Below are 13,332 nucleotides of genomic sequence, written 5' to 3'. Positions count from 1 at the left end.
TTGTCTTTAGACCCTTTCTGAAGTCCCTCATGCGTTGTGTATTTGTATATATGATGGTGGTGGAGTGAGAATAGAGAGAAAGTTCAGGGAAGGACAGGAGACAAAAGGATAGAAAAAGAGAATTTAACTCTATATTGGATGGAGTTATGAATATGTAATGATTTGGGTCCTGTGTATGCACATGAGGACCTCTTCTCAAACCCCAGCCAGAGAAGGACCTCTTCAATCTGTACATGGACTTTGGAAACCACTAGGATTTTTAAAAATAGATGTCTCTGAAAGGTCAGGTATAGAGTGTTCCAAGTTCTATATGATAAGACATGTCAGTAGAAATATGTTTCCTTCTACAGGGAAAGGTCATTTACAAGGACTTCTGCAGATATTTGTTAGTCTGGAATGGCACAGAAAAACAACAGATAAACAGAGACATTGGGTATTCTCTCTGAAGTATAAGTAGAAAAGGAATAGTGTAATTCACATAATAAAGAGCACATCCAGGGACTGTTGCTCTTGACAATCCTCATAGACTTAGAATTAGAAATAATAACAATAGCAATAATGATAATAAAATATATTTTAACTAGGTGAATTTCAGTACTGTTTTCTTTCAAGTAGGCTTGCCCTTTGCATTCAATAGAGCAACACAAATCAAGCCATACAGTATTTCTTTCCTCACTTAGAAGAATTAGAAATGGGCATTTTACTCTCCAGTTTAAAGAATTCTTTCTCAACCTTAAGGGGGCCCTCTCACATTTCTGGGGCTCTCAATTCCTTGCCCATGAGCTCTATTCCATTACACAGTCTTAGCATCAGGTGGTGTATCTGACACATAGCAGCATTCCCTTGGGTCTGACACTGGGTAAAGAGTAGCAGAGAAGAGTGGGAGACATGGAGACAGGACTCTCAGCTCACGCCTGCTCATGACTGCGTGGAATGATAATTGTAGCCGATGAAGGAAGCAGAGCATATTGCCAATTTGCATGTGACTTTGTGCACACAAAGAATTCAGGCATTGTTCAAGAGACTTTTTGGACTTTTTTTCCTTATTGTATCTTGGACTGCTTTACAGAACAGAAGGAGTGGTGCCCTTTGGGTCAAAATCTACTTACAGTCAAGGACAATGTGCTTAGCTGATGGAAATATTTTTACCAAATTTTCACCAAAGTCCTGAAATGTAAATAATTTTATGTTTGAATTTTGTTTTAGCTGAAAAAAAAAAAAATAGAACAGAGCGATTGCATCCTGGATTGTTGTTACTAATCAAGATTTTCCTGTCATTGGTTCATTGTCAGAGCTTTTAAAATTATCATCTCAGCCCTTCCTTACAGTAATTGAATACTGTAGAGACTTAACTAAAGGCACCTTTCTGATTCTGATGTCCACATCTAATTCTTAATTGAACTGAGATGAGCAAAACATTTAAATTCTTTCTGTTTTTCAGGATACATTGAAGATAACTAGGAAAGTAACCAAGTAGAAGAGATTGGAATAGTTTATACACAACTGTAGTAGAAAATACAAGAATATATGTCAAGGAAAAGTGGCTATTAGTGGGTTAAGAACTAGAATATACAAGGTATATAAATTATTTGCTTCTGTCCCAATTGTTCTTCTCTTTCCTAAACAGGAACAATATTGTTTCTTTATGAGTAATTATAGAGGTTGTCAAAGAAATGGAAGCAAAAACATTAATTGTTAACTCACTGATTGCTAATTAGAATTACTGGGAAATGTGCTAGACACACGAAGTTCAAAGAAGACCATCAATCAGTTCTGTGTTTATGGTTGTGCAGAGTTTTGTTGGTTATGTATATTGTCTAAAATGAATTAGTTCCCTCTGGTCAGTGTCTGGCTGTGCTAAGGAGATATATAGCCTCAAAATAAAATCTCCTATGCATATCACTAATTCCCAAGTATCTACCTTTGGGCTGACATTATGATCCTGATTCTTAAAAAATCTTAAAGCCACATTGAGTTGGTCATGTTTTTAATATGAGCTTATCAGACTTTGTCCTGAGAGTACATTTTACTTTGAGGATAGGACACAGGGGCAGTGGGCAAGGAGGGGAAGGTACTAAGAAGAAGAATGAAGAAAAAAAAAAGAGTCCGGGACATGGAAGACAAAATGTCATATTTTCTTTTGCCTTGACATAACCTACCAAGTTCTGCTGAGTTTTGTATCTGAGTTGTTAGATTCTAGACACTCAGGCAGAAGTTCTCAACCTCTGTACTATCAACATTTTAATATGAGTAATTCGTTCTTGGGGGAGAGGAGCTGTTCCCTGCATTTTGGATGCTTAGCAGCATCCCTGGCCTCCACCCACTAGCTGCTCAGAGGACCTCCTCCTTCCCCCACCCCAAGTTGTGACAACCAAAAGTGTTTCCAGACATTGCCAGATGTCCTTGAGGGGTGGGCAAAATAACCTCCATTGAAAATAACTGTCCAAAAGGGAAAAAATATTCCGAAATAAGGGAAAGTTTAAACAAGGCACAATGGAGCCTGTGTACTATGGCCATAGGGTGTGGTGAAGGGAAGGGGCTGAAGGGAGTGGGCGTGAGTTTATTACAAAGAAGAATCTAAAAAAGGGAAGAATGTTCAAAAAGTCTTCACTAGAGGAGACTTTGCGGTTAAATGGGTTTGCAAACACAGGCCAGCCCCTCTTTAGACATGTAAATGATGCAAGGGTGGGGCTCTGTAGAGAGACTTCCACTTTACCACCTGACAACCTTCCCTGAGTGGCTAGAAAGTGAGAGAGATTCAAAGGCTGACCAGTCAGTCTGTAGTTTATTATCTATGAATTAGTTGACTCCCTCAGTAAAGATTGTGATGCAAGTTTGTGGCAATGCGAACGAGATCAGGATGAGAGATCTCTGAGACTCTGCAGCAGGTCCTTCTTCAGAGCAGATAAAAAAAAAAAACGAGAAATAGAAAAAGTACTTTTAATGAGGATTTTATGTTATTGAGCACTCCATATGTGAGATTAAAATTCCATTATTTTGGAGAATATGTGGGCCAAACAAATGGTATATATTTTTTTTTTCATTAAGGCTTTGTTGTTTTCCATTTATTTATTTATTTTTGAGGAAGATTAGCCCTGAGCTAACATCAACCACCAATCCTCCTCTTTTTACTAAGGGAGATTGGCCCTGAGCTAACATCCATGCCCATCTTCCTCTATTTTATATATAGGACACCTGCCACAGCATGGCTTGATGAGCAGTACGTAGGTCCACACCTGGGATCCTAACTGGCGAACCCCCTGCTGCTGAAGGAGAACAGGCAAACTTAACTGCTATGCCACCAGGCTGGCCCCAAGACTTTATTTTTTTAGGACAGTTGAATGTTCACAGCAAAATTGAGGGGAGGGTACAGAGATTTCTCATATACTCCTTGACTCCACACATTCATAGCATCCCCCATTATCAACATCCCCCATCAGAGTGGTACATTTGTTACAGTTGACGAACCTCCATTGACACATCACTGTTGCCCAAAGTTCATAGTTTGCATTAGGATTCACTCTTGGTGGTATACATTCTACTCGTATGGGCTAATGTATAATAACATGTATCCATCATTATTGTATCATACAGTGTAGTTTTCACTGCCCTAAAAATCCTCTGTGCTCCATCTATTCATCCCTCTCCCCCTCCAAACACCTTGGCAACCACTGATCTTTTTACTATCTCCATAGTTTTGCCATTTCTAGAATGTCATATAGTTGGAATTATAAAGTATGTAGCCTTTTCAAACTGGCTTCTTTCCCTTAGTAGTCATGGTATTATTTTTATATTCATGCTTCTATAAGGTAAAGTTTACATAAAAATGAGATTTTTTTAAACATTATATATTTTGCCTAGAAAATATAAGAGGATCAGCAAATTGAAAGCACTCAAACTGGAAATAGTAATGAGGGGTACCATTGCATCAGTACAATGTAGTAGAATGAATCCAGGTTAAGAATCAGAACTCATTCCTTGACTTCTACCAACTAATTGTGACCTTACACAAATTTATTAATGCCTCTGGGCCTCAGCTTCTCATGTATTGCCTAGCTTTTTGTCATCCAAGGATGGTCAATATTACTGATCTTAGACTATATGTGTCACTGTGTCCTGGTTTCTTGGTGACTTGACTGCACTCAACATGAAAAATTGTTCCCTCTGAATCTTCTATATAAACCCTCAGCTCTATCTGAACAGGTGTATTCATTATTCCCCAGGCACAATGCATCCATGCTGTTCCCACTCTCCTTCCTGTAATGTTCTCCAATTCCTCCTCCTCCTCTACATCTGTGTATTGAACTTATCCTTTAAGATCTGGCTCATGTCTCTGTTGGAGACAACAGGGAACTTTATCAGTCTTTTGACATTTAGTATGTCCTCTTCAATGTAAATTGTCCACAACTAGCTTGTCAGTTCCTAGAGGCAGGTGTTACTGTAAATGCTTAGGACTTAGAATCACATAATTAGCATTTAATATGTATGTGTTGATTAAATGAATACAAAAAATTAGGACATTACTTTTTTTTCTCAATAGAGAATATGTCCACTAGCAGCCTTAGATACATAGCTCAAGATTCCAGAACAGATAGACTTGTTTTCCTTCTACTTTCTACATATCAAAGGGGAGCAGTCTGCTTGGCCACTGGGCTTATTCCATTCTTATTCCATGTGGACTGATTTCTGTTGCTAGTGGGATCAAATTTTATGGTTGGATAGGTCTCGGTGACTTGCCTATCCCTGTGGCTGGATGTGGGGGATACAGATGGAAATAAGATCGGTATCAGAAGAAGGTGGTAGGGACAGCTTACTGGGAAGACAAAAAAAAATTAGATATTCTATATAGGAAGGATTATTACAGTCTGTCACTTCTCCATGACTGACCTTGAAATTAGATTATGAAAGTAATGAATTTTAACAGAAGCTGTAATGACTGAGATGGTTCCGCCTAGACCTCTTAATATATTTTAAATGTATTTTAATATAACCCTTACTATTGATACAAAATATTTTATTTCTCTCTGAAAGGTCAGAATGATTAAGATATGGAGGAAATGTCTTACTTCTTGTTGGTCGCAGTAGTCATGGTGGTGGGAAGTGAGAAGTGTAAGAGGAATGAGAAGGAAATTTCATCCACTTAATAGTCCTTGAATAGACAATATGTGGTTTGTCTCAAAGCCTTTTCTATATGACGGAAACTTACATACTCTGGATATCATAAGGACTTGGCTGGTTTTTAATATCTGTATTTATTTGTTTTATCTTGAAAGCAAATGCAAGATTTCTGGCTCAGAGAACAAACTTATTACTTGCAACAATATACCTTGCCCATTCTGCATGCCTCATTCTACCTCTCAAGGCAATGTGATGAGGCCAGATGAGTTGTGCGCACAAAAAGGAGGTCCATACTACAGGAGAGGAGCCACAAAATTATGAATCTGGGAGCTTATATAGGAATTGGTGCTCAGAGAGAAACCTCTGCTCTTTAATGTTAATAAACTCTTCCCAGGAAAGATCCCATGTTGTCACAACCCTTTGGAATGTAAGTGAATGGCTCTTTATTTCTCCCCTTTTGAAATGTAAACACAGATCTCTGGCAAGATGCACCTGGAAATCTCTCTCTAGGTTATTTCCTATCTTAGGACTGCTATTGAGTCATTCTTTGAACCAAGTTACTCGTCGTTTTTACTCAGAAAGACCTGGCCATGCAGAAACATGAAAGTATTTTCTTTATTGTGATTTGTTTGTAAATAATATGTTCTGCTAGAATTCAGACATGTCCAGCTCTCTCAGCATGAGGGGCTGAAGAAACACCCGGGAAAATACAACTTAAGAAGAGAAAGTAGGATTTACAATTTTAGCCTGATGATAAACCTCTAACATGAAAATGGAGATGGAATAGAGTGTACATGGGAAGCCTCATGATTGCATATTTATGTGCCATAAGTTTGGAGCAATGTAGTGGAAGAAGCAGCATTTTTCTAGTGCCCAGTTGTCAAAGTGAAAAAGGAAGGATATGAATCTCCCATTCTGCATGAATCACATTAGGGATTTGGAATCCTGGGGACTACAAAGGACATGGTGCTTCTTTGTCACCTCAAGGGCATCAGGGACCAGCATCCATGGTAGTGGCAGTGTAGTGGCAGAAGGGCCTGCATATTTTGTCTAGTAGGGCCAGTGCTGGTGTCCACTGGAATTGGTGACCAGGAATGTATAAATTGCGCACAACTGAGGCAGAAGTAACTTCCCTTCACCCAGAATCTCTGCCACATCAGCAACAAGTGTTTGAACCAAAGAAGGGAAGAATATACTGACAATCACTTGTTTGGGAACACATGTGATACATCATTGGCATATTCCAGAAGTGATTTGGGGAAAAATAGGAAGTTTTACTTATAGCTGGAGAACCTGAGATAATAGACATAAGAATCATTGACCATTATTCTGGTCAAAGTGACCCCAAAATGCCCTCCTTACCTGGTTTGCCTTTCTATATTTTAGTTATTCTCTAGCACTAGCTGATTTCTTCCTTGTCAGTGAAGTCTCTCTAACCATACCAGCCAATCTCACTCCTCTGTGCCTCCATTACTTTTACTATGTGTCACTCATTAGACACTTACCGTGTACTACCCTGTGTTACAAATTTTGTGTTTGCCTGTTTGTCTGTCTTAATGTATATATCTGTCCTCTGTCCACCTTTCTATGGGGGTGGGGGGGTGTGTGTGCATGTATTGCTTCCTAATTAAATTTTAACCCCTTGATATCCAAGACTACCTCTTCATTTTTTCCAGTCTTGATTAGACTTAAAGCTCAAAAATGTTTATTAGGAGCCGGCCCCATGGCTGAGTAGCTAAGTTTGCGCTCTCTGCTTCAGCGGCCTAGGGTTTTGCTGGTTCGAATCCTGGGCAAGGACATGTCACCACTCATCAAGCCATGCTGAAGTGGCATCCCACATAGCAGAGCCAGAAGGACCCTAAAACTAGAATACACAACTATGTACTGGGGATGCCACTGGGGGGCTTTGGAGAGAAGAGGAGAGGAAAAAAAAAGATTGGCAACAGATGTTAGCTCAGGTGCCAGTCTGAAAAAAAAAAGTTTATTAATATAAATGAAAAACGTAACTGACGTGCAATTCCTTATTTTGGGTGTTGTACCCTTTTTAAAAATTACACAGTTGATCAAGATCAGAATCTTTAAAATTAACTTCTTAGCAATTATTTTATTACATTTCAATCCTTTAAACGTTACTGATGCCAAATTTAACTATATTTATCAAGCCAGATTTCCACAAACATGGGTAAGCTAAATAAGGCATCATGTTCAATATTTTATTCATTTCTTAAGTTTGAGAATTAAATGTGCCATCCTTTTCTCTTAACTTATATGCTATTTGTGATTGTTCTTGAAATGCTTACTTTAAAATATGAGAAAACTTTCCAAGCAAGCATTTTCTTTCCCTGGGGAAAGGAATTTGTGTCTAGACAAGAGCAGACGGATGTTCCCTGATTCTCTTAGGGTAGTTATGGTGAATGGAATTTAGAAGATTTTTTTTTCCTTCTTCTAGGCAGCGCTTTTTCATCTTTCATCAAACAATTCAGCTCATGGGTTATGTATGGCCTTCTGGCACTTTAATTTGATTTTGATGTTTGAAATGTACATTATAATTTTCCAAACGTGAATTTATGAAAATGGCAGCCCTTAGGAACTCCCACAGAGGGAACAGATGACTTACTCTGACGAAGGAAAGTCCAAGAATACACACAAGATGGCAGAATTAGTGTTAGCCAGAATGATGCTGACGGTTGTCTGGAGAGGTAGAGACCAGGGAATAAGGAGCAGATTAAGTTGGGCTTCTTTCATCCTTGCTCCTGGCTTCCAGTGCTCAACATCTTCTAACTAGAGTAAGAGTTGTCAAGAGAAAGCACAGGAAAAAGCTAGTATATCATTGGTCTAGAAGAGTAAGACTTAAACTGAGAGAACGTATTTAAGTATTATTTCTACACTGCCTCCACCACATTTCAAAAAGCATTTGAGAATACTTTACTCAAGATTGAAATTTAAACAATTAGTATATAATAAAGTAATATAAATTTGAGAGGGAAATAGTTGCACAAGAATATTAGATTAAGCTGGGAGGTTTTTGGAGAGAGTGTTTCATTTGAGCTAGGGAAGCTGGGTTTGAATTTTTTTTCTTTTTTTCTTTTCTTTTTTTTTTTTTGCTAGCTACAAGCTTTTTGGCAAGGTCTCTTAACTTTTAAAGATTCTCTTCCTTCATGGATCTGGTGAGGTCATAATGGAATATAATGTTTAACACTGACCTTCTTGGCAATCAAGATAAAAAGGAAAATTCCAGGAGTGAGTTTATAAAATCTTGTCCCAATGGCAGATTTCATGGGAAATCCTTTATTAAAAATGTGAAACCATCAGAAGGGTGATATGGTCCTGCCAAGGAGAAAGAAGGGTATAAAAGCAGGGGTACTTGGAGATAAATTGTACCAACTTCCCAGTTTTCAGAGATTTTAGCACTAATTTGTATGTATTTCCAGTTTACTTCACTCCCACAAGGCCCACTTGTGGGCAGTGAATTGTGTAGTCATACCTACAAGTTCCATCCAAAGTAGATTGGATGATTTTGCCTACTGTAAACACAGAAAAGGCAGTGTGGATGGGTAAAGGCAGAGTCATGGTGTGAAGACAACTACAAGAACCATTTACTGTGAATCCCATGGGCCAGGCACAATAGTAAGCATGTTATTACATACATCCCACTTTTTTTGTGCCTCAAAGGCAAGATCATATTTGTTTTATTTGCCACTTTATTCTCAGTGATTAAAGTATCAACTATGTTTATGTATAAAATTGTATAAAACATTTGTTGAATGTATTATTTCTCAACTTTATTTAAAATCTGAAGAGCACCTATCATTACCCCTATTTACAATAGAGTAAACTGAAGCTCAAATTGGTTAACTTGTACCTAATCAAATATCAAGATTCAGTTGTACTTCTGCCTGGGCACAATAAATAGACCAGAAACCTAAACCATGTGTAGTTGCTACAATTGAGCAGAAATTTTAATGTCCTGCAAACTATTTTTACTGATATTTCTACTTACGGCATAGGATACTCTATTGGTTATTTATTGCTGTCTAACAAATCACCCCAAAGCTTAATGGACTAATGTTATAAACATTTATTTTCTTATAGTTTCTGTGGGCCAGGAAGCTGGGCACATCTTAGCTAGCTACCACTGCCTTAAGATTTCTTACAAGGCTGCAATCAAGGTATTGGCCAGGGCTGTGGTCATCTCAAGGATCAATTGGTGAAAGATCCACTTCCAAGCTCACTCACATGGTTGTTGTAAGGTCTCACTTCCTCATTTGTTGTTGGACTTCGAGCCTCAATTCCTTCCTGGATGTTGACCAGACGCCTCTCAGTTAGTTGCCATGTAGGCTTTTCCATTGATCAACTAGCTTCCATCAGAGTGAGCAAGTGAGAGATCAAGAAAGGGCAAGTGAAATGGAAGCCAGCATCTTTTTGTAACCTAATCTCAGAAGTGGCATCCATCTTTCTTCTTATATTCTATTGGTTAGAAGAAAGTCACTAGTACCAACCCACATTCAAGGTGAGGGGTCACACAGGGCATGAATATCAGGAGAGAAGGATCATTGGGGCCATCTCGGAGGCTGACTACCAAACATACTTATTTGCAGATGCGTTAAAATGGGACAGACAATAAGAGTAATGACTAGTTAGCATCATTAGGATAGAGCATTAGGATATGTGGACAGATCCCACAACATAGACTTAATAGGGACATATTTAACTTGTGGCACAATGTAGCTATTTCCTTGTACAATGGCTTCCAGAACACAAAAGTCCATTGAGTCAAAATAGAGCTATGCACTATTGACCAGGAGGGGACAGTGGGGAAGGAAAGACCAAGATTGGCTCAAGGAGATTGGAAAGGGGAGTTGGAGTAGAGAAGGACAGGCTCAGGGAATTGCATAGAGAAACAAGATAAAGCCAGGACATAATTCAAAGATAGCAATGTACATGTCCAAGGGAAAAACAATCTTAATGATATCACTAGGAAAAATTTCCTTTGACTTAAGTTCATAAATTCAAACATTAATCTCAGAAGAAGCTATGCACCCAGTGGTGATGAAAATCATAAGTGGGATTAGAGCCAGGGTGTGAAATCAAGGTCAGAAATGAAAAGTCTAGATAATGCAGGAAATCCTAGCCAAGTGCTCCAGCAAGATTCTGGCCACTCTTGTACCTTGTAGGAAAACATCTATATCTAGTGGGAGTACATGAGTTTATAAATTACATACAGAAATAAAATAACCACTATTCATGAGGTAGACTTAGAGATCCATTCAATTATTTACTTCTTGCCTAATAAGTAGAAACCTAAGCAGCCCTAAAAAGATTCTGAGCTCAGGATTTTGTACGATCCCTGTTGTGGGGGGAGGGGCGTGGGGGTAGAACACTGGAACATCCTCCAATAACTTAATTAATGGTCATGAACTTCTTTACTAAAACTACTGACCCAATATAAAATGATGGCTAGCTTCTATGGTTTGTCCTCCATTATTTTTGAGTGGTGCCAAAGCTACAAATTTGTCACAGCTTCAGTTTGTGTTAGTTCCTCCTCCTACACTATGTCTCGGAGCCTCAGACTCAAATAGGCTCCTCACTAACTGATGGTGCTTCATGGGTGAGCTGAACTGTCAAGGTACACCCAGAGCCTTGGAAATGCCAGTCAGACTTTCCTTTGGGCAAGTTCAACCCCCCAGTGGTTTAGATCATATTCTCCTTTATGGTCTTTTCTCCTCTTCCTTAGCATCTAATTGGGAGCCACTTGAATAAATCCCTTAGCAGTGTCTGATAGAAGCCATTTTGGAGAAAGAATGCATGATCTATAGAACAATATCAAACAGTGCTTTCCTGCTGTAGGGGGATACTGGAATTACCCCCACAGAGTCTCCCCAAATTAGTACTTTATGTCTTCAGTTACTGATAACACCTAATTCTTTACCTAATTCCAACTGTTAAAATGGAGGCATAATAACTATTTGTGATATTGGGATTGGCAACAATTCCATGCCAGTCGTGATATTTTATTCTTTCTAGATTTTTTCAAACATTCACGTTCTTACTTTTCTATTTTATATTAACACTTATTAGATTGTTTTTTTCTGTAGAACAATGGCTTTGTCTATTTTCTCTTCTCTATCCCCAGTAAGAAAATTTGTGTAAGGAATACACTCGAGAGTATGTTGGTCGACTGCAACACCATAATTAGGTGACCCCTGTGCATGTAGATATAGTATTTTGGCCTTGGTGAACTGGTCGAGGATACAATAATGAATCTTTCTCCATGCTCAGTGGTGAAGATTCTACTTAAGTGGTCCTGAAAGAATCTGAGCTCAGGTTTCTGAAAGGACCCTAGAGACAAAACCTAGAATGCCACTAATAACTTGGTTAATGATTCATGAAACTCTTTAATAAAATTACTGAACTAATACGAAATGATGAGCAGAAAGAGAGAGACTTAGTATATGAAATGTGATGCTGCTCCTTTTGTCCCTGAAATACTAGATGGCAAATGAATTCTTCCCTACATCCCATTCTTTCACTTCTCATCCTTCTCCCAACTGGATAGATTAGCTGTGCTAGAAGCATAAGAGCTTAAGATTCAAAGTGTGAAGAAGAGGTGGTCCCTACCTAAAAGTGACTCCTGTGTGAAACAGTAGGCATACAGAAATGTCAAACAACCTTAATACAGTGTACTGTCTTATAAAATTGCATGCATAATTAGGATACTATAAAAGTGTAGAGAACAACCAACTTTGAGGTGTCTGGGGATTACGGAAGGCTTCACAATGGCAGTCAATTCTAAACTGGACATTGAAGATTGAGGAGGAATTCACCTAGGCCAAAGAGAAAGAAGTACATCTCAGTATGAAAGAATAAATTGATCATGGACATGTTGATGTGACCTGGTATGTCTCCCTGTCGTATCTGAAGACATGGAAGTAATTCAGTCTAATTGGAATATTTGAATACATGTAGGAATAGGTGGAAGACAGAGAGAGACAGGTAGGAATTATAGGCAGGCATCAGATGTTTGTGCTTGTGTCTTGATAAAGAGATTTTATAGTCCCTGCTATATTAAAGGGAATCATCAGAGCATTTAAAGCTGAGCATGGACCTTTTAGGTAGTTACTCGGAGGCAGTGGAGTTGGTTGGCAGTTCATTTCCACTACCTCTAGTTAACCTTGGATTTTGCTCTTACCGTTGTCAGCAGTCCTATTTGCATCTTTAACGCAACTTCTCATTCATTTTACTGATTCACCCTGTGCTCTGAAACTTCACCTCTAAAGTCTCTCAGGAGGACTCAGTCCAGATCTTCCTCACCTCTGGTTTTGGATCTCCATTAACACTAGAGTGAGGCGACCTTGATTTTTATCTGCATACTTAACTCTGATTTCATTACTCCTGGAATGTCATCATTTTGTGGCCTGATGTGCACTCTGAATACAAAAGTATAGCAAGAACTTAAAAGTTTATTTCCAACTTTGATCACCCTTTTAGGACATAAGCTATTAAGTACAATCCAGGATTTCTGATAAATAACAGTAAAGTGATGTCTACATTCTTGGATGTAATTCAGAAAGTAGAAAGAAGCTTCTATTTATAAAATCCTGTATCAGAAATTCTAATATATAATGTGCGAATCACAAAGGCAATGCTGTGTTTTGTCCTAATTAGTGGGAAGCAGAATCAGCATCATATCTGAAGTCATCTGAGACTTTTTCTGTCTCCAAATTACTTTTGGGGTATTTGATTTTTCAGACCCTCTTAAAGAGTTAGAAGAATTCATAATTAAACTAACGTCTTAGGTTCTGTTAAGACGGATCATTGTTCTATAAACTTTTGTTTTTCTGTCTTACCACTTTTAAAAACAAAACAGGATAAACTAAAACAGGAAATTGAACAGCAATGTAGACGGAAAAATGGTATGTTGATTAAACTGCAGTAGAAGTTGACCAAGCCCTAAATAAATATGTATTTAATGCTCGGAGGAGCAGAGCATGGGAGGATGTTTTCCTTAAGGGTCAGACCCAGAAAAACACTGACTTGTGATAAGAGAAATGGATGTCTTGTTAGTTACAGTGAATAAAATCAGACTGAATGATTTCAAGGTCTAGGTTTTACCAGCTTGAAGAGTATAATAAGATCATTGGAATATTAAGGCTAAATTGTGCTCTGAGCCCCTATTTAAAAAGTGAGGGTTCTGCACCCCTTCCTCTGCCATTT

At 38.4% G+C, this 13,332-nt stretch overlaps 1 protein-coding gene across 10 annotated transcripts in view; it reads left to right on the top strand.

Annotated features, from left to right (window-relative positions):
- The window catches only part of CTNNA2 (catenin alpha 2), a 1,089,251-nt gene that overhangs the window by 1,001,882 nt on the left and 74,037 nt on the right, over window positions 1-13,332 (top strand). The gene's annotated exons all lie outside the window — the stretch shown is intronic.

The sequence above is a fragment of the Equus przewalskii genome, chromosome 14 (genome assembly GCF_037783145.1).
Source record: "Equus przewalskii isolate Varuska chromosome 14, EquPr2, whole genome shotgun sequence".
Lineage (NCBI taxonomy): Eukaryota > Metazoa > Chordata > Mammalia > Perissodactyla > Equidae > Equus > Equus przewalskii.
The sequence above is the reverse complement of the archived record's forward strand: the minus strand, read 5'-3'. Positions and strand labels throughout refer to the sequence as shown.